At 30.9% G+C, this 26,775-nt stretch overlaps 1 protein-coding gene and 1 pseudogene across 5 annotated transcripts in view; both read left to right on the top strand.

Moving 5' to 3' along the window:
• The window catches only part of LOC124896662, a 35,230-nt pseudogene extending 26,630 nt beyond the window's left edge, over positions 1 to 8,600 (top strand).
• Positions 1 to 13,126, top strand: part of LOC107863804 (clathrin heavy chain 1) — a 29,304-nt gene extending 16,178 nt beyond the window's left edge. For 3 of the 5 annotated variants that reach the window (XM_047408014.1, XM_047408017.1, XM_047408016.1), the window contains one exon: positions 3,033 to 3,231. The gene's annotated coding sequence lies outside the window, so the exon portion shown is untranslated. Of the gene's footprint in view, positions 1 to 1,615; positions 1,948 to 3,032; positions 3,232 to 12,442 lie in introns of those variants that run through there. The other 2 variants (XM_016709950.2, XM_016709949.2) reach the window with 2 other exon arrangements.
• Positions 13,127 to 26,775: the final 13,649 nt, after the last annotated feature.

Raw genomic sequence — 26,775 nt, 5'->3', positions numbered from 1 at the left:
ATAACATACAAATACACATGCAAACTATCATTTGTATTTTTTATTATTGAAAAGGAACGATTGATTTTCTTGTACGAATACTTGTTTGTATTTATTAATACGAGTTGTATTTATTGATACAAATAAATACAATTCAAATTTCTATACAAATGCATATTGTATTTATATTTGTAAAATCATTTGTTTCATTTGTTTGTAATTGTATTTGCATCAAATAAGATTTGTTTATTTACAAATATGAATGATAATTTTGATATACAAATACAAAATGATACATTTGTATCATATGATACATTACATATTTATATATTTTAGAATCAAGAAAATATAATTAATGCATTTACTTTTTTTGTATACAAATACAAATGATAAATAGTCACGGCTAAGTACAATATGCAATCAACTTACAAATACAAGTACAAAATAATTCTGTAAAAATAAAAAGGTATCGACGAAAATAGAATACAAACACAAGTATAATCTAGATATACAAACACAATAAAATCATAATATAAACATAATCCAATATAATATGCAGTCAATTATTAAATACAATTACAAAATAGTTCTTTAAAATACAAGTGTGAATATATAAAATATAAATGATGGTGAAAACTAACAAATATAAATACATGTGCGAACTATAAAATGCACATACAAATGCGAACTATAAAATATAAATATAAGCGCAAACTTTAAAATACAAATACAGTTGTATCAATGAATACAAAAATATAAATGATGGCGTGACTACAAATACGATAAATAATTGTAGCATTTACGTTACCATCCATGACTTGTGCTAGACTAATTATATTTTTTAAAAATACAAAAAATATAAAATAGAATAAAAAAATGATAAAGAAAATAAGTACATAAAAGAAAACCAAAGAAAATCAAAGAAGAAAAAGAAAAGAAGAAAGAGAAATAGAAGTTAAAGATTAAAGAAAGAGAAAAAGAAAAGAAATAAAAAAATAGAAAAAAGAAGGAAAAAAAAGGGAAAACACGAAAAAGAAAAAATATTAAAAAATTGAAAAAAATAATGATAGCGTTTTTGGCGAGACTAAATATGTAGTGTATTTATGTTTTTATGAATACAGATCACTGAGTAAAAGTGAATACAGTGACTATAAATGATAATTATGTAAAATGTGACTATGGAAGGAAATTTATAGCGAAGTGCCGCTATTTTTTAAAAATATTTTTTTTTTTTCAATCTTTTAGAATTAAGAGTTTTCTAAGAGTTTTTCTATAATTAAGGGTGGACTTACACATCTATACATATAAAAAAATTATTTCGTACTATAGGGTGACTGTTTTTTAAGGTTTTTTTTCTTAGTTGATTGATTTAATTTTATATTTAGGTTTTGGAATTTGTTTTTCAATCAAATCAATCTTCAAATATTAGTAGGTCTCTATTATCAAAAATCTAGGCGAATAATGCTCGCAAATTGTAAGACAATGTTACAGTTGTTCTATGTTCATGAAATTTTGATTGCGCTTTTTATTCTTTATCAAGAGCATTCAGTTAGGATTTGTATTAGAATTCCAACATCATACTAATTTCATGAACAAGAACACTATAAATCACTTTGTTTGTTATTGTATTTCTCAGGCATCACATTAGTGGAAGCAACTTCTAAAATTTTTAATATGATAGTGTTTATATCACACTCTTGAGGTCAACAAGATTTAATATATGGCAAGGATCGATATCAATTTTGTAGATTTTTATTACATATGAGTTCTAACTGAAGTTCAGAAAAAATTGGTTCAAGGCAGTAGAGAAAACATCCACAAAGGCAAAGAATTACCTGCACATGAAAGAAGTTGGAGTGTGCTATTTTATTTTTGTTTTCTTTATTGGATGTACATGTGATTTTTTTTTCTAGAGAAAATACATAAAGTTCGTTGTTGTCCGACTTTTTTAAAAAGACACTTAAACTATAATTTCGACCTATTACCTTACGAAACAATTTAAAAGTGATATAAATATTCATATTTCAGCCACCTTCAGATGCAGAAAAAAAAATATAAGTCACGCACCAATAAATGCTTGCCACGTGACACACTTATTTAATATCCTAATATTTAATTTAATTTTTATTTTTTATTTCTTTATACTTCTTTTCCTTTATCTTTTCTCCTTCTTCTTCTTCTTCATCAATCTCCATTAATTTTCTTCTTCAACCTCGTCCATGGTTACCTTTGGCATAGTTATCATCACCATTGTTACTATAACTTTACCTCCATTATTGTAGACACATGATTTTTTACCCTCCTCGAGTTTAATATATTTTCCGGCATTAAATATTTTATTTTTGTCCAATATTTATCTTAGCTTTTATTTTATTTTTAATAAGTTTTGGTTGAAAATAAATAAAAATAATAATAAATAAAGTTATATTTTTGATATATTTTTATTTGTTTTTTTATTGTTATTTTTAAAATAATACAAAAATTAAAAAATATATATTTTTAATAAATATGCTAGTAGTTTTTTATTCTTTTAATTATATTTATAAGCTTTTATTATATTTTTTGGGGAAAAGGCTTAAATATGCCACTGAACTATCAGAAATGGCTCATTTATGTCATCCGCTTAAAGTTGGGCTCATTTATGCCATCGCCGTTACAAAACTGGCTCATCCATGCCATTACTTTTTAACAGCCGGTTTTAAAAAACAGCCTTGCCACGTGGCAACTTATTAGAGGGCCACGTCATTTTTTATTTTATTTTTTATTTTTTTAAAAAAAATTAATTTTCTTTTTAATTTTTTTTTTGATCCATTAAAAAGAATCCACCCAATTTTTTGATCCATTAAAAATTAATTTGATCTATGCTTTTAAAATTTGATTAATTTTTCATGATCAAACAAATATTTAAAGATTTTTTTTTTTAAATCTACTACTAAAATTTATAACCAAACGCTATTCTAATTAAGCATATAGTATGTTTTAGCATACATGCAATATTTTTGTCAACCGAATGTAAGTAACTTTTTATTTGTTTATTTTTTTACTAAGCATAGAATGACATCATCAGCATCAGGGGCGGCTCAAGCAAATTTATGGCCTAAGGCAAAAATCAAACGGAGGCCTTGCGTTTTATTTTCTTATATAAATTTTTTCTTTTTTCTATAAATAGTATTTAATATATTTCTTAAAATTTGTAATTTATTATTACTAGGCTCCTCAAATTTTGGGGTCTTAGGCGGCCACCTTTTCTCGTAAAGGGTTGAGCTGCCCCTAATTAGCATTCAACATTTGTATGTAACACTTTATGCATCATCATTTATCATTGCAAAAACAGGAAGGCGACAACATGCCGACATATATAGTATACATAGAGTTGGCAAAATGAGAAGCTAACTATTAATAATATAATAATAATATTTGATGTTTATATATCCCTTCAGTTTCAACTGAAAAATGACAAAAGCTTTAGTTAACGTGAATCTTTTAAAATAAATAAATAAATAAAGTGATAAAAAGCGTGGAGTGTATACTCTCTCCGTTCCCTTTTAGTTACTCGCCAGTCAATTAAAATAACTATTTTATTATAATATATTTTTTAAATGATGTTTACTATTGTATTTGAAATTAATTTGAAGAAAAAAATAATTAATATTAAAGGTAAAATATGAAAACAATCTTAATATGTCAAAAATGACAAAAAAACGAATCGAACGAGAATGTTTTAAGAATATATTCATGAAAAATTAATCAAATTTTAAAAGCATAGATCAAACTAATTTTCAATGGATCAAAAGTTGTGCGGATTCTTTTTAATGGATTAAAAAAAAAAATTAATTTTTTTTTTAAAAAAATAAAAAATGACATGGCTCTCTAATAAGCTGCCACATGGCAAGGATATTTTTTAAAAACCATCTGTTAAAAAGTAATGGCCAGGATGGGTCGGTTTTGTAACGACGATGGCATGAATGAGCCCAATTTTTAACGGATGGCATAAATGAGCCATTTTAGATAGTTCAGTGGCATATGTGACCCTTTTTCCTATTTTTTTAAATATAAAAATTAATTAATTAATATTTTTTTATTTATATTATTATTTATTTTATATATTTTACATATTTTATATTTTAATTTATTAAATATTATTATTATAATTAATAGTAATTAAAAAAAATTCAAAATTTGAATCCTAAAACTATCTAAACTACTCCCCCCAAATCCCCCTACTTAAGGACTTCTTATCCTAGACAGAAAAAATGAACGTACTTTTGACTATACTATCATCGGACAAAAAAACTGACAGTGAGAAAAATTAGAAAAAGGCAGAGTGTGAACATCTAAGAGTAAAAAAAACAGTGAAATCCTTTTGAAATAGAGGAATCAAGTGTCGAAACAAATTTCTATTCGAATTTCCGATGAAGACGCTTTTACTTCTATTTTAACTACTTTAACGCACAAGTTCATGTTCTACTCTTGTTCTATACTTTTATGTTTAATGTAAGTTTGAAAACATGAACCTCAATCCTTATTTTAAATTAGTTTTATGGAATCTAACAACTTCATGTGTGATGTTTTCATGCCCGTAGTGTTTTTTTTAGACAGTGTTTTGACATGTTCTTAACTTGCTTTAGGATTTAGTTTTATTTTAGCTTTCTGCCCTATTACTTTTTTTTTACTAGTTTGAGTTTAAGTTAGTGATTAAATTAATCTGTAAAGTTATGGTTTATGAGTATTATAGTTAGCAAAAGATTAATAAATATATATATATATATATATATATATATATATATATATATATAATTTTGATCTCTAGTCTTGCACATTTCCTAACTCTACTATCAATTTCCGTTAAACTTTTTTTTTCTTTCCTCTTTCGTGTTCAAATTATATATCGTTTTCGAATTCGTATTTCAATGTTGTATCTGAAGAAATTTTGAATTTGGTAAAAATGTGAATTTTTTGCATAAGAAAAAGTAAAATCTTTCTTTTTTTTTTTTGTGATTTTTGTTAATCTTATTTTTTCTCTTTCTGTCATGATTGTATTATATATATATATAGTCAAAATCTATGTAGTTGAATGAGGAGTTTGGTTTCTTTGAGTCACTATTTGATTATATTAGAAAAACAGGAAATAGATCCTTTTTAAGATTCATTCCACGTTCTATTAGGACTAAAATGCTAAAATGGTCATATGTTGCTTGAATTCTTGTTGACAATGAATAGTATATGTTTCCTCCGTGTGTTTGGAATGGATTTTAGAGATTTTATTACAATGTAGTTAAAAAATAAGAAATAGAATAAATGCGTGAAGTTGAAAAGATAATAGTGATACTATAAAAAGTATATTGTTGAGTTAAATTTAGTTGATCTTTATTAGTTTCTCAAAAATGCATTTTATACAGAACATGTGCATGGCAAAGTTTCTTATACTTTTTTCTTTAACGTATAATTTGTAGTACTTAAAATATTATGATAGGGTCTTGTAATAATTATGGGATTAACATGCTATTTTTCGTTAAAATTTAGTTAGGCCTATACTTACGTTTAAGACCCATTTATTAATTAAGATGAGAATGAGTGAGATGAGATACAGATTTATTCTAAATTTCATTGCATAAGAGGAAAAAAAAGAGAGGAGAAACCTAATTGTGAGAGAGTGAGACGAGTTGCGAACTAATCCAAAACTCGTTGCGAATTTTAAAAGAAAAGAGAGCAAAAAATGAGAATAAAACAGATAAGATAAATTTATTTCGAGTTTACAAAAGACAAACCAACGCCTTTGACGCTAGGTAAGTTTAGACGCGTTGAAAATATTCGTATCAATTAAGAATGCGGCGTACGCATCTTTTTGAGTCATTTTAAAATTCAAGGATGCAATAATGCACCTTGACAAATATTCTTCTAAAATTAATTTTCACTAATTTAATATAAGAGACGTAGATAAATATTTTTGGTATAATAAAAATGAGCGAATTTAGGCCTTAACACAATTTATCAAATAGTTTTAGTCAAGATAAGTCAATAAAGGCGACCGTGCTAGAACCACGGGACTCGAGGGGTGCCTCGCGCCTTCCCCTCGGTCAACAGAATTTCTTACCCGGTCTTCTATTTTTGCGGACCAACAAAGAGTATTTCCTTTAGACTAGGGATTCAATAAGGTGACTTGGAACACCATAACTCAATTCCAAGTGGTGAATCTAAAAATGATAAAAATAATTCCTATTCAAAATCATCACTTTAATTGGAAAAACCCTTCGACTCCGACGCCTCGGGCGAAAAAGGGGTGTGACATCTCTGGCGACTTCGCTGGGGAATAACATAAGAATTTGAGCTTTTGATATTGATTTTACTTGCTTTAATTATTTTGATATTGTGTTTGTTGGCCCTATGTGCTACTTATCGCTCATTTACTGCTTCGATATTGATTGAACTGTTTTATAATTGTCTTCTGTTGTGTACCCCCTCTGAGTCTCTGAAATAGGATAGAAGGAATGCATCATATGCATCCTACTTTCTTTTTGAGATAGCCGGAGTGTCAAGACACCTGGTGAAGGATTATAGTCACACTTATTTGGCGGGGTTCGGATCGACAACGAAGGCGGAGTAGCACTGCTACCGAATAAGTTGTCCCTCTCCGACTTGAGTATCCGCTTGGGTAAGCCAGTCTAGACACCTATCCCTTTTAGGATAAACTTAGAAGAATTGAAACTCAGAATTTGGTAGTTCCTATTAGGTTCCGCTTTATTTGTATTATGTGTATTTGACTTAGCGGGACTCGACAAAGGGGCCGGGTCTATTTAGGCAAGTGACCTACTTTATAATGACCAACATGTGAATCCTACGTGCTCTTTGACATTTATTTGGGAAAGCTATTTAATTGTGGATCGACTTTAGATAACTTGGTAAAACGTAAGAGAATATTGTGTCCCCAAATTTAATAAATCATTTTTCAAAGAAATTAAAAAATATATATATATTATTTTTTTATGGTCTTCATGAACTACAAGGATCAGATTCTCACTCTTTAGTGAGATACGTAGGTAGTCCTTCCCGGGATACGACCCTGTCTTTTGAAAAATTATTCATAGATTTATTGGGGAATATTTTGAAAATATGATTAATTTTACAATTATTTTTCTAATCTTCAAGTCCATATATATATATATATAAATCTTAACAGTCCTGAACCTTTAGGGGTCTTGAGGCTGAGTTTTGTACGACATAATTTTCAAGAACTACGGACACCTGATTCTCATCTTAGTGAAATACGTAGGCAGTCCTTCATGGATTCGGTGGTCTTAAAAAATTTGAACTCTGACACATTAGTTTTCTCCAAAATTAAAATAGTATAAAGGTGGTTGGTTTGTGGCTAAGTTGTCTTCTCAATCCATGCCAGAGAGAGGTTCAAAGAAAAAAGAAAGATGACCCGCAGAGAGGGTGTAGGGTCTGATAGTGAGGAAGAGCGAAATCAGTTGATTTCAAAAGAATTAGCATCAATGGAAGAGATTAAGTTATTGAAACAATAGATGGCGAAAATGTACCAAGTTTGGATGAATGGACAAGCCCCGCCTTCCTCAATCCCTGGACTTTCGAATACGAATGATCCAAATCCTGCTCAAGCTCAAATTAGCGATCCATTATACCCACATGGATTCGGCCCGTATGTTAATGTGACTAGCGTTGCTGGTAGTTCTACCATGCGCCTACCAAATCCATCTGTCACAAATAACCCATTTTTCACTTCTGTAGCACCAGTTACTGTAGGCCCTCTATCTACAGTACAAAAGAATATGGGGGAACTAAGTCATGATCTGTTGTATCATTCTGAAACAGCGTTAAAACCCCAAAATTCACATTATCATGTTCATCAACACGATTCTCCTATCATGATTGAGAAGATTGTTAAGAATGAGGAACAAGAAGAGATGGCCAGAAAAGTGAGAAACTTAGAGTAGAGTATGAGAAATATGCAAGGATTAGGAGGACCAAAAAGTGTTTCATACAAAGATTTATGTATGTTTCCTGACGTTCATTTTGCCGCTAGGGTTCAAAATTCCAAAGTTTGATAAGTATGAAGGGCACGGTGTTATTGTAACCAATTAAGAGGTGCCGGAGGTAAAAAAGAATTACTCATGGCTTATTTCGGTGAGAGCCTTTCGAGTCTAGCCTCAGAGTGGTTGGTGGATCAGGACATCAACAAGTGGAATAGTTGGGATGACCTAGATAATGAATTCGTGCATCAATTCCAATACAATGTGGCGTTGATTTCTGATGAGAAATCCCTGACTAATATGAAGAAAAAGAATACTGAAAGTTTTAGAGAATATTCGATTAGATGGCGTGAACAAGCTGCTAGGGTGAAACTGCCAATAAAAGAAAGTAATATAGTGGAGGTTTTTATTCAAGCGCAAGACGAAACATATTATCAACATTTGTTACCTGCATTAGGCAAGCCGTTTACTGAGGTCCTTAAAATAGGGGAGATAATAGAAGATGGAATTAAGACTGGTCGCATTGTGAGTATTGTAACATTGAAAGAAACTACCCAAGCAATTTAAAATGGTTCAGGAAGTGTTGGGGAAAACAAGAATGAGGAAGATGCATATGCTATTGTAGTTGGATAGCGGGCACGATCAAGAAGACCACGTCGTCGTCGCTCTCAGGATCAAGCCCAGGTTCATGCCCAAGCTCCACAGAATCACTCCCAAAATTCATTATACTCCATTCCCTCACCTTCATAGATAGTGTGTAATGAATAACCACATGTTCAATCCTCATCTTACCCACAATGAACACACGAACTCCTTAGATTCGTCCTCTTACTTCACAAATATACCAAAGCCCTTCTAGGCCCGATTTTTATTCTAAGCCAAATAATGAAATAAGGTAGAAGTCGAGAGATAGCTTCACACCGATTGGAGAGTCATATGCCAGTTTATTTCAGAGATTGGTACAAGAGAAAATGATCACTCCTTTCTTTGGACACACTTTTAATTTGCGTTCAAGAAATTTCTATCCTAATGTATGATGTGCGTATCATTCTGATGCTCAGGGTCATAGTATTGAAGATTGTCAAGATTTCAAAAGAGCAATTCAAAAGATGATTTAAGATAGATCAATTATGGTGTAGAACATTTACAGTGAGAAAAGCTCTAGTTATGCTGATATGCAGACCAGTGGCTAAGATGTTAAGCTCAACAATTGGAAAGTTACTCCTCTCCCTGCTAGGATGGATGTTTGGTAGTTTGTTTTCTTTTCTTTTTTGTTATTCTAATTATTTCAGGATTGTCGTTTGGGATCTACCCTGTTTTGTCCCTTTGTCGTTTATGTTCAAACCCTTCTATCTTTTATTTCAACTAAATATAGTATCCCTTTTATTTATTTATTTATTTATTTATTTATTTATTTTTATTTTACTTTATTTTAATGTATATATTATTTGTTCGTCTTTCCTTTCTTTACACAATACATTTTATGTTGATTCTAGTGTTATGATATGCCTGCAAAATTTTCAGTCGGATCTTAAAATCCAGCTTAATCATGAAACATTGAATCAGAGAACTAAAGTGAGAAAAAGAGAGCATCTGAGAAAATAAGTTAAAGTGTTGAGGTGTTTAGGTCTCACTTGAATAATTGAGGCAATTACTTTGTGAATAAAATGATTTGGTCTTCAGTGAGAAGGTCCATCTCAAATATTTTAAATGAGATCAATCAGATGAGATATAGTTTTCATAGTCACGAGAAGCAAAAGGAAATTAGCTCCAAAAATAAAGGCATGAGTCATCTATTGTGAGGAAAGTACAACACATGTAGACCTGTATGTTTCATGTGCATGAGAAGCAATGATATACGTGCTCAGTCAAAATTAATGTTGAAAAAAATGTGTATGATTTTTATGATTACTCTCAGATTGTATGTTAAGTATTTGCTTTTTTAAGGATTGATATGACAAAGGCATTTCATTATGCTATTCAAATGTTGTGTCATCCTTTGTACCCCCTTTGAGCCTTAATTTTATTTTCTTTCATACACCTCTTTTGGAATCAAAATAGAGTCTAAAAAGAAAAAATAAAAAAAGAAAAGAAAAGAAGAATAAAAGTGTCAAGAAACAGAGAGATAGTTACAAGAAGTGCCAAAAAGAAATAGAGTCAGCAAAAAAAAATCTCTGTGTCTCTCTCTCTAAAAAACAAAAGAAAAGAAAAGCCAAGAAAAAGAAAAAAAGAGAGCCAAGGTTAGAGAAAAATCAAGCAGAAGAACAAGTTGCCTGAACTACGTTTGACCTGATTCTTACTATGACAAGATACAAAGGCAGCCCTACTTCGGGGTTCGGTCCAACCAAAAGAAAATTCAAATTACACAGAATGAAATGAAACTGGGGCAAAAGTTTATTTCCTTGAAAGAGTCGATTTCGAAAATTGTATGCTTCACCCAATGTTATGTAAAATTTTTAGCCTTATGCCGCCCTTTCTTTCTAACCCTTTCCAAAAGCCAAGTTACAACCAAAGAAAGACCTTCAGACCAATCTTTGAGAATGTCGAGGTTAAACATGTTATGGGTTCATGATATTTCATATTTTGGGTAATATTTTTCTTAGATTAAAAAAAATATAAATGAGATAGTATGATTAGTGAAAACCCTTTTGGACACCATAAGGTGAAAGTGAGTTGTGAGAATAATGAAATGAGAGAGTCTTATTGGTGAAAACCCCTATGGGCACCATAAGGCGACTCTGAGTCAAGAAAGAAATGAAAATGAGATACGCTCGTGGGCGAAAAACCCATTGAGGTGTCACTAGTCGAAGGAGAATTACAATACAGAAAGAACAAGTTCAAGATTGGCTTAATTTCAAGTTTAATAAGTGGACAAAAGATGATAATAATTGGTGTGATTAGATCAGGTTGTTAAATTCAAAATGCATGTCATAATCATTATAGTTGACTATCATTTTCAAATAATTTTTTTTCCTATTTTTAGAAAAGGACATTCACTATCTTTCTTCATTCTCTATATTTCTATTTTATTTTCTTGAGTCGGTTATTCAAATGAATATTATTATTATTTTTTCTCGTGTCTTTGATTCAAGTCCATGTCAAAACAAGTGAGAAAGGATCTCAAAACTTGCTATCGGCTTGTTCAATTGCACAAAGCAAGATAAAAAGCCAACACATAAAAGAGATATGATTGTGAGCCAAAATAAGGCTATGCAGAAAGTTTTGTCAACAGATGAGTCTGGAAACTCATGGAAGTACCAAGGTTCAAAGGGTTTATTTGAGGAGCATGACAAAGCAGAGATACTGTGTTTGTTTCAGAGTCACTTCTAATAAAATGAGTTTGAGTCAATGATGTAGCAAGTCGGTGACAGATGCTAATGGTTGGAAACAAGGTTAAATATGACGAGGGCAAGAGTGATTGCCACGGAAGCTAAAGCCACAAACCTGCCACCATATTTTTGAACTCACAAGGTTTCTTTGATGAAACATGAAACATGTTACCTTCAAATCAAGGACTTCAGAGCATAAATATCAAGAACTGTAATGCCTTATTTCTATAAATACAGAAAGCAATGTTGCTGCGCAGGTTTGATAATCAAATTATGGTAAATATTCATCATTCTATATCCCTCGGAGACATACTTCTTTGTTCAGATATTTCAGTTTTCAATTGCTAGATGATATACTTCTTAAATTAAACCTTGATTCCTAAAAGACGTACCTTTTAGTCGAGTCATTCCCCTTGATTCCTATAAGACGTACCTTTTAGTCGAGTCATTCCCCTTGATTCCTATAAGATGCACCTTTTAGTCAAGTTAATCCCCTTGATTCTTATAAGACGGACCTTTTAGTCGAGTCATTCCCCTTGATTCCTATAGGACCTACCTTTTATTTGAGTCATTCCCCTTGATTCCAATAGGACCTACCTTTTAGTCGAGTCATTCCCCTTGATTCCTATAGGACGTACTTTTTAGTCGAGTCATTCCCTTTGTTTTCTATAAGACGTACCTTTTATTCGAATCATTCCCCTTGATTCCTATAAGAAGTACCTTTTAGTCGAGTCATTCCCCTTGATTCCTATAAGACGTACCTTTTAGTCAAGTCATTTCCCGTGATTCCTATAAGACGTACCTTTTAGTCGAGTAATTCCCCTTGATTCCTAGAAGATGTACTTCCTAGTTGAGTCATTCCTCTTGATTCTTATAAAATATACTTTCTAGTCAAGTCATTCCCTTTAACTTCTAGAAAATGCACTTTTTAGTCGAATTATTCCAATTAACCCATAGAAGATGCATTTCTTTGTTCGGGTTTTTCAAGTAGTTATGATGTGACTTTCACAAAAGTTCTCTGATGATAAACTGGGGCAAAAATTTAATTTCTGTTGTTTGGAACTTTACTTTTTCAGAAAATGGAATATTTTTTTATAATAATCTTTGTTTGGGATAATTTTATTTTAAGTTTTGATGTGATTTCAGGAGCTCGCCTGAAGAACAGAGTGAAGAAAAAGTAAGTCCAGAAGCCTGCCCGAAGAACAGGGTAAAGAAAAGTAAGTCCAGGAGCCCGCTTGGAGAACAGGGTGAAGAAAAAAGTAAGTCCAGGAGCCCGCCTAAAGAGCAGAGTGAAGAAAAAGTAAGTCTAGGAGCCTGCCTGAAGAGCAGGGTGAATAAAAAGTAAATCCAGGAGCCCGCCTAAAGAACAGAGTAAAGAAAAAAGTAAGTCCAGGAGCCCGCCTGAAAAACAGGTGAAGAAAAAGAAAGTCCAGGAGCCCGCTTGAAAAACAGGTGAAGAAAAAGAAAGTCCAGGAGCCCGCCTGAAAAACAGGGTAAAGTAAAAGAAAGTCCAGGAGCCCGCCTGAAGAACAAAATGAAGAAAAAAGTAGGTCCAGGAGTCCGCCTGAAGAACAGGGTGAAGGAAAAAACAAGCCAGGAGCCCGCCTGAAGACCAAGGTGAAGAAATAGCAAATCAGGAGCCCGCCTGAAGAATAGGGTGAACATTATCAGTTGCAAGTCAGGTGACCGTCTGAAGAATATGGTGAATTTTTAAGTTCAAGTCATGAAGATTCAAATTAAAATTCCATAGCAATTACATTTTGTATTTGTATTTTTCATTTTTGATTTTGTTAGTCATTTGAATTTAAAAAGCAATAGTCGTTAACCGAAAACTCGAATGGAATCTCACTAGACGTCTAACTCATTCTCTCACCATGTTACCATTGAACTACTTGTGACTTGATTTCCTTATAACCCGGGATAGGTAGGAGGTCCAAAATCATGACTCGGTCACATTTTTTTTTATCCTTACCTTTCAAATGATTGGAGGATCAAAAATCATATCTTGTCTACTTCTTTGTATCAAAACTCTTTGTGATTTCACACAAAGAGTGGCAAAATGTAGATACATGATTTTTGACCCTCCCCGACTTTAATATATTTTTTGGCATTAAATATTTTATTTTTGTCCAATATTTATCTTAGCTTTTATTTTATTTTAAATATGTTTGGTTGAAAATAAATAAAAATAATAATAAATAAAGTTATATTTTTTATATATTTTTATTTTATTTTTTATTTTTGTTTTTAAAATAATATGAAAATTAAAAAATATATATTTTTAATAAATATGCTAGTAATTTTATTATTATTTTAATTATATTTATTTATAACCTTTTATTATATTTTCTTAAATATAAAATTAATTAATTAATATTTTTTATTTATATTATTATTATTATTATTTATTTTATTTATTTTCTATTTTAATTTATTAAATATTATTATTATTATAATTAATATTAATTAGAAAAATTTCAAAATTTGAATCCTAAAACTACCTAAACTACTCCTCCCAAATCCCCCTACTTAAGGACTTCTTATCCCAAACAGAAAAACGAACGTACTTTTGACTACACTATCAGACATTGTATCAGACAAAAAAACTAACAATGAGAAAAATCAGAAAAAAGCAGAGGGTGGACATCAAAGAGTAAAAAAATAAAATAGTGAAATCCTTTTGAAACAGAGGAATCAAGTGTCGAAACAAATTTCTATTCGAGTTTTCGATGAAGACGCTTTTACTTCTATTTTAACTACTTTAACGTAAAGGTTTACGTTCTACTCTTGTTCTATACTTTTATGTTTAATGTAAGTTTGAAAACATAATGAGGTGCCTTGGTGTATGTTATTTGTAGATGATGTAGTGGTAAGGGGGGGGGGGGGGGGGGGGGGGGAGAGGTGAATGAAAAATTAGAGTTTTGGAGGCAAACCCTTGAATCTAAGGGGTTCAGGTTGAGCAGGTCCAAGACGGAGTATTTAGAATGAAAATTTAGTGAATTGAGGCAGGAGGATGGAGTGGTGGTGAGGTTGGATTCCCAGGATATTTGTAAGAAGGATAGTTTTAAGTATCTTGGGTCTATAATTCAGGGGAATGACGAGATTGATGAGGATGCCTCTAATCGTATTGGAGTGGGTTGGATGAAGTGGAGGCTCACCTCAGTAGTGCTGTGTGATAAGAAGGCGCTCTTTAAGCTCAAAGGCAAGTTCTACAGAGTGGCAGCGGAGTGTTGGTCAGTCAAGAACTCCTACATCCAAAAATTGAAGATAGCGGAAATGAGAATGTTGCTTTGGATGTGTGGAATAACTAGAGGGGATAAATCTAGAAATGAGATTATCCAGGAAAAGATGAGAGTGGCTTCGGTGGAGGACAAGATGCGGGAAGGAAGACTGAGATTGTTTGGGCATGTGATGCCTCAGTTCGTAGGTGTGAGAGACTAGATTTGGATGGTTTCAAGAGGAGTAGAGGTAGGCCAAAGAAATACTGGAGGAAAGTGATTAGACATGACATGGGGCTGTTATAGCTTACTGAGGACATGACCCTAGATAGGAAGGTGTGGAGGTCGCAGATAAGGGTAGAAGGTTAATGCATGTGTGGGTTGTAACTAGTAGTTAGGGAGCTCTGGTGTAGCCGGGTTAGTAATCCTAGGACTCTGTCCATTGGTATAAGCCGTTAGTGTATGCTACTTCTAGAGATTGTCCTTTTCTTATTTCTTATTTCCTATTTTTATTTTCGTATGGCTCTTATTTTCGTGTCTCTTTTAGCTCTATTTTTACTATTTCTCATTTCTTATTTCGGTTATGCCTTTATGTTTCATGTATTACTATGAGCTTGTTGACTATGCATTATCTTGAGCCAGGGGTCTATCGAAAACAACCTCTCTACTTCTTCGGAGGTAGCGGTGTAGACTGCGTACATTTTACCTTCAGACCTCACTTGGTGGGAATACACTAGGTTTGTTGTTGTTGTAAGTTTGAAAACATGAACGTCAATCCTTATTTTAAATTAGTTTTATGGAATCTAACAACTTCATGTGTGATGTTTTCATGCCCGTAATGTTTTTTTTAGACAGTGTTTTGACATATTCTTAACTTGCTTTAGGATTTAGTTTTATTTTAGCTTTCTTCCCTATTACTCTGTTTTACTAGTTTGAGTTTAATTTAGTGATTAAATTAATCGGTAAAGTTATGGTTTATGAGTATTATAGTTAGCAAAAGATTAATATATATATATATAGATATAAAGTCAAAATCTATGTAGTTGTTTAGTCAGAATGAGGAGTTTGGTTTCTTTGAGTCACTATTTGATTATATTAGAAAAATAGGAAATAGATCCTTTTTAAGATTCATTCCACGTTCTATTAGGACTAAAATGCTAAAATGGTCATATGTTGTTTGAATTCTTGTTGACAATGAATAGTATATATTTCCTCCATGTGTTTGGAATGGATGTTAGAGATTTTATTACAATGTAGTTAAAAAATAAGAAATAGAATAAATACGTGAAGTTGAAAAGATAATAGTGATACTATAAAAATTATATTGTTGAGTTAAATTTAGTTGATCTTTATTAGTTTGTTAAAAATGCATTTTATACAGAACATGTGCATGGCAAAGTTTCTTATACTTTTTTCTTTAACATACAATTTGTAGTACTTAAAATATTATTATAGGGTCTTGTAATAATTAGGGAAAATTTCAGAAATAGCAACTATAGAGTCTTAATTGTAACTTTTATATCAACGATTTTATAATTACGAAAAATAGCAAATTGTATTTTGTATTTAAGTAAACTGTTGCTATATAAATACATATTCAACAAGATTTACTGCCCTTGTTTTACTCAAATTAATTGAAGTTAAATAAGGAATAATTATCAAATCTAATTAAATTCCCATAAATTACTTTTATTTAAATTAGTAGATTCCTTTTCCAAATCAAACTCAAATATGAAGATTATTATTTCCATGATCTTCAAAATTTCAAAATATCATTCTCTTATATCTCTAACTATTTTTTCTTGTTAGTTTTTTTTATTTTTTTTCTTTTTTTTTCTTTTCTATTTTTTCTTTCCACTTTATTTTCTCTGTTTTAGTTTTCTTCTTTTTTCTCCTTTTTCTTTTTTTTTTTTTACTTTTTTTTTTGTTTTTTTTTCCTTTTCTCATATTTTTTTCGTTTTCTTCTTTTTATTTTTTATTTTTTTTGCTTTTGTTTTTACATTTCTATTTCTAGTTTCTATTTCTCTTTCTTCTTCTTTTTCCTTTTTCACTTCTTTTTTTTTCGAATTTTTCTTTTTGTTTTTTTTTAATTTTTTTTTTTTACTCTTCTATCTCCATTTTTTATTTTTAAAAGACAAATATCTATATCATATATACATATTCAAAAAATATACAAAATAAATAGACATACAGATCTGCATATGAATTTACGGTAAAAAACATACATATATATTTACATATGTATTTACAGAAATACTTATCTGACTCACATGTATATATAAACATATAGGACACAAAATTTCTATTACAAAAATGACAATTATATACATATACATATAGGTAATAATAAAAAATATATGATACATATATTAAACAGTAAAAGAAAACAAATAAGTACGTATGTTACCCTCTAAAATGACATAGTATGTACAGTTCAACGACAAATCCAACACCGTATAAAATACATATAGCTTTGCATATGTATTTACAGAATACATACCTGATCCATATGTATATTATTATTTTATATGAGTCACCTTTGTATTTCGCAAATACATATGAAAATATATAATATAGTTATGTTTGTTACTGGTTAATATGAATATGATATGCATTTCGTAAATACATATGTATGTTTTGTACTGAAATACATATCTAGATCTGTATAGCTATGTATTTTGTATGTTTTTTAAATATGTGTATGTGATATACATATTTGTCTTTCCAAAATAAAAGTTAGAGATAGAAGAGTAAAAAAAACAGATAAAAACAACAATATAAAAAGAAAACAAATGAAAAAAAGAGAAGTGAAAAAGAAAAAAAAAGGAATAAAGATAAATAGAAGTATAAAAATAAAAGAAAAAAAGAAACAAAATAAAATAGAAAAAAGAAGGACAAAACAAAAATAGAAAACGAAAAAAAAGATATGAGAAAAAAAAAGAAAACTAAAAAGAAAAAAAAGAGAAATAGAAGAGAGAAAATAAAGTGGAAAGAAAAAATGAAAAAGAAAAATAAATCAAAATAAAAAAATAAAATGATAAAAGATAAGATGAAAAAAAACTAATAAGAAAAAAAAGGTAGAGATATAAGAGAGTGAAAGACAGTAATAATGTTTTATATTGAAATCTTGAAGATCATAGAGATAATTATTTTCAAATATGAAAAAGGGAAAACAAAGAAAACAAAAAATAAAAAAAGAAAAAAAAGAAAAAAGAAAAAAAAGAAGAGAAATAGAAGAGAGAAAATAAAGTGGAAATAAAAAAATGAAAAAATAATAAAATAAAAAATAAAATAATAAAAAAATAAGATGAAAAAAAAGGGTAAAAGATATGACTATATTTGGAGGAGGTGAAATAGTGGAGTGAAAATAAGAAAAATGTAAAGTAGTGAGAGTAAAACATGCACTTGCCTAGTTAATGAGTAAAATAATGCTACCCTTGCTATAAACTGTAATTTCACAAAAGTATTACTATTTATTGTAATTATAGTCTTAAGTATGCTACTTTCTGTAATTTTTTCAACATATTACCCCAACTTGATGGATGATATACTTGACCTATTTTCGAAAATTTAGTGACATATTTTGACCTTTTCTCTAGTTAATATTTTGAAGTAACCCAAATTTAATTTAAACAAGTTAAAAGGTAAACAACATAAATGACCTTCATAATGAGTGACTTAGTTTTTTTAACCCCCATAAAAAAAATCCTACAAAACTAGCCTCCCTTTTTTTTAAAACTAGTTTAGGTGTACGCGTCTTGCCCGTATATCTCATTTTAATGAGTTCAAACATTGCATAAAATAAGATATTTATTTAAATAATAAAAATGAGAAGAATAATTAAATTTAATATCTTTTGAGTATGTAAAGATGGAGAATTTATTTATTAGACCTAATTTTCATCAAAAATATTTTTAAAAGTCGACCGACATTCATCTACCATTTGTAAATTGCAACAAAATAATACAACGATAGAGACATCAAAATAATATAATTAAATCTAATCTTTAGATACAAAATTTTTTTCAAAGTCATCCGACACTCATCTACCACCTGTAAATAATAACAAAATAACACGATACTAGAGATATCAAAATAATACAACTAAACCTAACTTTTACATAAAAAAATTCTCAAAGCCGACCAACATTTATCTATTACCTGTGAACTGCAACAAAATAATACGATAAAAGTGATATCAAAACAATACGATTAAACTTAAATTTACTCACATAAATTTCTCAAAGTCGATCGAGATTCATCTACGAACTGTAAACTACCACAAAATAATAAACTAATAGAGATATTACGATAATACAACTAAACCTAACCTTTAACTAAAAAAAATTTCAAAGCCGAGCCACATTTATCTAACATCTGTAAATTAAAATAAAATAATAAGATAATAAAGATATCAAAATAATACACTTAAATCTAACCTTTACACCAGAAATTCTTCAAAGCCAACTGACATTCATCTACGACCTGTAAACTATATAAAAAAAAAATATAATAGCGGTCACAAAACTTCAATTTTATCTAACTAATTCTTGTCTGAGCGAAAATTTTAACCCTAAAGAATGATTTTGAATGAAAACAAAGAAGCTATATACACACACATATTGAATTCTATTATGCTGACAAAAACAGTGAAGAAGTTGAGGGTTAGAAAATCAAGCATCCACTATCTAGACATGCAATTGAATCAAGTTAGATGAGCATCAATCATATTCTCCCAATAGGCAAACAGGTTTGTTCTCTAGTTTAACGTATATCTCAATATTTATAGAAATATTTCTTTAATAGAGTCCTATTTTAGAAGTATTGTTCTAATTGAACAGTAGAAAGGAAAATATTAAGTAATTCTCATACCATATATTTTAGGAGTCTCATATATTTTAGAAAATCTAGTAGAAAGAAAAAAATTAATTAATTCTCCTCCTATATATTTTAGGAGTCTCATATATTTTAGAAAGTCTAGTTAATATAATAAAAAATAATTAAATAATAAATTAAAAAAATAGTGAAAAGATAGTTTTGTCTAAAGAAAAGTCTTTTAATGAAGGGTAAAAAGTTCAAATCACTTTTCTAAGAGTCTTCACACTTTTAATATATTATAGACTATAGATAGATATAGATATAGTACAATTACCTATTTGTCCCTCTATATTTCAAATATTTCTAAACAACTTCATACTTATTCATCTTTCAGTTTCTATTATTTTTTACTTTATTTTTTCTTTTTCCCTTTTTAATTTCTTTTTTTATTTTTTTCTCAATCCTTACCTTTTTTCCCTTTTCTTCTCTCTATCTTCTATTTTTTTTTATTTTTTTTATCTTTATTATTATTCTTTGTTTTTATTTTTTTTATTTTCCTCACCGTGGGGAGTACATTGGGTTTGTTGTTGTTGTTGTTGTTGTCTCTTTTATTTTTCTCAGCTTTTTTTTTTCTTTTTTCTCAACCTTTATTTTTTTTTCTTTTTCTCCCCTCAACTTCTATATTTTCTTACTTTTTCTTTTTTTTTCTTTGATTTTCATTTTTCCTATTTAGTATTTTTCTTTATTTTTTTTGCAACTTTTATTTTTATTCTTTTCTTTTCTTTGATTTCATCCAAACAATAAGTTATGCCTCATGGATAAGAGTTGACACTACCGTATTGTATCTTAATTTATGATATGTTCTATAAATCTTGCTTTAGAGGCAAGACTTACGGCTTTCAAACAATAAGTTACGTTTCATGGACAAGAGTTGACCTTACCACCTTGAATTTTGATTTATGAGATGTTCTATAACTCTTACCGTAGAGGCAAGACAAGGACTTTCAAACAACAAAGTTATGCCCCACGGACAAGAGTTGATACTACCATGTTATGTCTTAATTTTATGAGAGGTTTTATAAATCAAGGACTTTTAAATAACAAGTTATGTCCCATGGATAAGGGTTGACATTACCACATTATGTCTTGATTTATGAGATGTTCTATAACTCTTGCCTTAGAGACACGACTTAGTCCAAGAACTTTCAAACAATAAATTATGCCCCATGGGCAAAAGTTGACACTTACGCGTCGCGTGTTGATTTATGAGATGTTTTATAACTCTTGCATTAGAGGCAAGATTTAGCCCACAAGTTATGCCCCTGGACAAGAGTTGACACTGTCATATTGTGTTTTGATTTATTTGATGCTCGATTAGTCTTACCCGCAAGATAAGACTTAGCCCAAGAACCTCCCAAAAATTAAGTTATGTCCAGTGGGCAAGTGTTGACACTATCAAATTGAGTCTTACTTTATGAGATATTTTATAACTCTTGCCTTAGAGGCAAGACTTAACTCTAAGATTTTCAAATAACTAGTTATACCCCACAAACAAGACTTAACACTACCACATTGTGTCTTGATTTATGAAATGTTCTATAACTTTTGCCTTAGAGGCAAGACTTATCCCAAAGAACTTTCAAACAACAAGTCATGCCCTTAAATTTATTTTGATGTCAAAGAAAGAAGAATCCTTTGCGGATTATCCAACTTTCTATTTATTAGCAAAATATACTAGAAATTGAGAAAAAAAAAAGAGAAGAAGAAAAATAAAGAAAAAAAAAAAGAAAACAAAAAAATAAAGGTTAAGAAAAAATAGAAGAATAAAAAAATAAAAAAGAAGAAAAAAATAAGATTGAAAAAAACAAACATAAGAAGAAGAAAATAAAAATGAAGTTTGAGAAAAAAAATTGAGAAATGATTAAAAAAGAAAAATAAAGCTTGAGAAAAATGAATTAAAAAAGAAAAATAAAGCTTGAGAAAAATGAATTAAAAAAGAAAAAAAAGAAAAATAGAATAAAAATAAAAATAGAAATTGAGAGACAAACGAGAATAAAAAGTTTACAAATATTTGAGGTGTAGAGGGGCAAAAGTGTTCTTGTACTATACATAAAAAGAAAGAAAGATTAGTTTTTAAAAATTTATCTTATGGGGGAATAAAAACTAAAGTCACCCACTATGAGGGTCATCCCATGTAACTATGAATTTCTACAAATTTCTTATCGTCTTATCTAACTATGAATCAAGAAAAATACTACTTTCCTTAGTCCAAATTATTTCCAAATTTCCCTAGGCCAAATTCAAAATTGATCAAAACTAGCCTAGCCTAAAATTTATAACCTCAAATCAGGAAGGATTGAGACTTGGTATTTTAATCGTAGGACTCATATGTAATGATGGAGAGGGTCGTTACAACATATATCAATTAACCTATCATTCATCTCCAAATGATCAAATGAGAAATATAGGCTAAACAATTGTAACACCCATATTTTCTGAACCGAAAAGCTACACGGTGCTCATGACCCCGAAGGAACACAAGCTAACCCCTAACTGATATCTGTACCTGTATACTGCATAAAAGACTGTAAAATGTAGAAACATGAACTGAAAGACCATAAGGTTCAATACTAATACATGACTGAAAATATGGTATACAATACCAAAATAAATCCAAAGTAACTGTCTGACATGCTATAGTCTGAAAGCCTAAATAAATCTAAAATAACTGTCTGACATGCTATAATCTGAAAGCCTCTAAATTGTCTGAATAATGAGTTGATGGGACATGTCCCCAACTAACTCCATCTACTAAAATAAACTAAGAACTAAAATAGTAACATAATCAAATAATATCATCCTCGAATAATGAGGACTCACTGCTAACTCTGTCTGCTGAAACCTAGAATACTACTGACGCTCTGGATCTCGTGCTTCTAAACCTATGGTATAAGACACCAAAACTTAAATGCGTCAGTACTTTGAATGTATTGGTATACAAGTGAGGTAGGCTGAACGCAATAGGGTTCATATGCATGAACAATACTAATTGACTGACTAATATGAACGTGAGAATACATGCATGTATACGTAACTGTAATTGACATCGTGATAGGACTGAATATTGAGTTCTGACTATTAAGTTTACTGATATTGACATCTGAGTCGCTGATGAGTGAGAAAGATTGATACTATATTACTGTGTATTGAGGGACTGATACTATGCTACTAATACTCGAATAATTGTGTCTAATAGTTCTGATTATGAAGAACTGGTCTAGTTGACTGTATTTGACAGTCCTAAAGCTGAATATTAATAACATAAGTTCTGATTACTGATATAACTGATAACATGAGTGTCTGTATCTATTAGTCCTGAATCTGATGGAACTAGCCGAGTTCCGTACTATATCTAAGATCAGTCCTATCTAGCGGGTGATATCTGAATCTGATGATACTGATAATAAAGATGATTTGACATAGTCTGAGATCAGTCCTACCTAATGGGTGATCTCTGAATCTGATTATGCTGATACTGATTGACCATAGTTGAGACCAGTCCTAACTAATGGATGATCCCAAAGTCTATTTATAATGATAAGGATTGACTGTATTTGACAGTCCCGATTCTGTAACTGAAACTGTGGAAAGTAGTTATTTAACTAATATGCCCCATATATTCCATTATAGATAAACTGGGGTCCAATCTCTTCCCTAACTAGAAGGGTGTCAATACCGCGCCACTGGAAAAGACAACTGTGAGTGACCCTCATATACCAGGTTACTCTAATGAGAATGGTGGGAACCCTCATATATCAGGTTAAGCCACCTCATCTACCCTCATATAATAGGCTATGATGTCTCAACCTACGCTGGCTACGTAGTTCTGGAGTGCAAGGATGATTACTAAGAATCACACCCTAAAAATAACTGGTGAGTTCCCATCCTTAGGCTCACTCGGTGCTAACTCCTACTCCCACCTGAATAGACTAATCATGATTAACTGAACTGTACATGGGCTGAGTTTACTGAGTTCTGTGACTGATGAAATACTACTGGTATCTGATAACTTAACTGAGTTCATAAGATTACTGAGATTAATGGGAATACTGAGGTTATTGAGATTATTGAGTACTGAGATCATTGAGATTATTGAACTACTGAGATTACTAAGATTTTTGAGATTTCTGAGTTTTCCTGAGTCACCTGACTGACTGAGTACTATGGATCATGGCTTGACTGAGGATATCATGAAAACATGACTTGGCTCTAGGCACACAATTATACTTTTTGGGTACAAGTACCCCCTGGACTCGATAGAAGGAAACTGACAATACTTGTCATTCTTGAATACATGACCAACATTAATAGTTCATACTATAATAATTGGGGATAACTTATGTGGTACTTCATAATCATGATCTTGTACATAACATGGAATGCATATCGACACACTATGAATCCATTCTCCAATCATCATGTACATTCCATTAACACATAAATTGCACAACAATGACATGTGAGCCCTTTGAACATAATAGACTAGCATGAATTTATCATATAGTTCACCCCTGAACTATATTACATGATTTCTATCATTCTAGGTATTTTATCAAACAACTTACATGCCCAACTTTGGGCATAGGTATACTTATAAATTTAACAATCTTAAGCCACCCAAGTTCTTGGATTTCAACTAACATGATCACATACTTCATGAAAATACATCAAGATACCATCTTGAAAACCAAATAACAACCATCAACATGAACATAATCATACCACAAAGAGATAATCACAATTCATGATTTAAAACTTGATTCTTGAGCTCCATGGATGAAAGGGATCCATGGATGAACACTACACATACCTTAAAGCTTGATCTTTAAAGAGATCTAATATTTCTTGAAGGTTCTTGAAGAAATCCTTAGGCTTGTTCTTGATTTTTCTTAACTAGAGTTTAACCCATTTTGGGAGAGAATGTTCTTGTTCTTAAGGAGAATGAGAAAATAATGGGATAATAGCCTTCTCAGGGCTTTAATATTGTGTTTAGAGTGAGGGAGAAAGACCAAAATACCCCTACGAAATCACTTCCCAATTGCTGAAATTATCAGATGACGACCAAGGCTGATAAGCCGTCAGATCTGTGATAGCTCATCAGCTCAGGTTATCACCTGGGAGGTGGAATTTTTGGGTTTCTATCTAAGCCTGATGACATGGGCTGATAAGCCGTCAGACTTGTGATAAGTCGTCAGCTCATGTCATCACTCATTTGCTAGGTGGACATGCGAGATTAAAATGGGTATAAATTTTTGCTCCGATATTGGATTTTGAAAAAATTGGTATCGTTGGAAAGATAATTGAATTATCTATATGTTGGTGGGTAATGATAAAAAAATTCATAGTATAACGAGAGATATGCTCATTTGAAGTTAACTATAGCAATATCATTCCCAAGAATTCAATCGGTAAGGAATGTTTCGATTCGTCCGATAGCTGGGAGTTATTTAAAGCCTTAATATATATCTAAATTACTCATAAAACTATGAAAGAACAAGCATGGCTCTAATATTGGTTTTGATTTTTTGGGGTATTACAATATCTCCCCCTTGGGGACATTCGTCCTCGAATGAGACTGACTGAGATGGAAGAAAAGATCAACTGACGTACATACAAGACATACACTACCAAAACATGATCTAATGACTAACTTGACTGAGGAGCTGAATTTAACATATTGAACATACATATCTGATGCATGACTGAGTGTTCTAATGAACTGAGTTTCTTACAATGAGAATGCATATCGGATTCATGATTACATGCCTGAACTGATATATGAATACATGGCTGAATATGCAAGGGTACTTAGTACCAAGTCTGAAATGGGGATCTGACCATGAACTGAATACCTAGTCTGTAATGGTAATTTAAACATGGAACTGAGTAAGTTCAAGAGAAACTGTTACGTAAATTGAAATGTACTAATGACCCCATGATTATGCTAGAAGTATGCATGAATTGGAGCCTGAGAACATGATTGTAACTGAGACATGACAAATAAACTAAATTTGTAAACTAAACTGATCCCCTAAATACATGGCTCACGACTGAGATTTGAACTTGGGGGTCAACTTATGAGTACCCCTTACACCAAATTGGATTCATTATGTGAAAAAAGAATGGGATGTTTAAGTCATGAAAGTTTAGGGGTTCATAGTGTATATTCCCCTTGGGACACTATGTCCTTTGAAGAATGCTGACTTGTCTGAGATACTGAGGAAAACTGAGGTGGTGTGCAAGACACCTACGAACTGAATCATGATTGAATGTCTGAGATATAAAACTAAGGCATGATACATGAACTGAGTTGATCTTGTCATCTTAGAATAGTTACATTCTTTCATGAGGTTTCAGTTAGGACACATAGCTGGGGACATGGAAACTGAACTGTATGAATATGTCTGTGTAAGACAGCTGAGAAAGAAAATCATAACCTAATTGAGATTCGATAAGATGAGTTGAGGCTTATGAACATCATAAAGATAAAGTAACTAAGCTTCATATACCGCAACTGAGACTACTGAAAAATTTATGAGGTGCTGAGCACGAATGCATAAACTTACTAACTTATCCAATTAACTGAATAACTGATAGTTGAATATTGGTCATGTGAGACTGGTCTGTACTTAGTCTGAATAACTGGACTGAGACTAAAGAGTATTTACGTAGGAGGTAAGGACTAACTGAGTAACATGAGTTGACTGAGCATGGATTCATGAAGTCTGTATTATTTATGAATGTGAGATCAAGTGTACTACATAATTTGGAAACATTCCACAGACTGAGGTATTGAAATACCTATGATTGAGTAACTGATAACTGTACTCTATGATCAATAAAGTCTATAATTAAACTAAGTTTTCTAATTCGATTACGAAATTGGTGCTGCCACTAAACTAAGACAGTAACTGAAATTCTTACTGGAACTGAATGCTGGGTTCTGATAACTGAATGTTAATAACTGAGTTTCATACTGATACTGAGATACTAAATTCTGGAACTGAACACTGATTACTGGGTACTAAATATTGAAACTATAACTGATATAACAACTGAGTTTTCATAGTACATGATGGGGACTGACATAAGTCAAGGATCCAAATATACATTCACACTCTGTACTTTCCCAGCTTTTAAATACTACCTCTTGCTATCCATTTACTTGCACACTAACATGACATTCAAGCCTATCTTCATAACTACACTCTCGTGTACAATAAGCATGCAACAATCTTATCTTAACATAATATATTTACTTTTTCCCATCTAAGAAACTGCTCATCACTACACTGTTTCCATAAAGAGAGCTCACTGGAGGGTTAAATCGGGAGGACTTGAAGCATGAATAGACACTGATTGAACTTGACACATGACTAAAAC

The sequence above is a fragment of the Capsicum annuum genome, chromosome 3, assembly GCF_002878395.1.
Source record: "Capsicum annuum cultivar UCD-10X-F1 chromosome 3, UCD10Xv1.1, whole genome shotgun sequence".
NCBI classification, from domain to species: Eukaryota; Viridiplantae; Streptophyta; class Magnoliopsida; order Solanales; family Solanaceae; genus Capsicum; species Capsicum annuum.
Note: the sequence above shows the minus strand (reverse complement) of the source record. Positions and strands in the feature narration are given on the sequence as shown.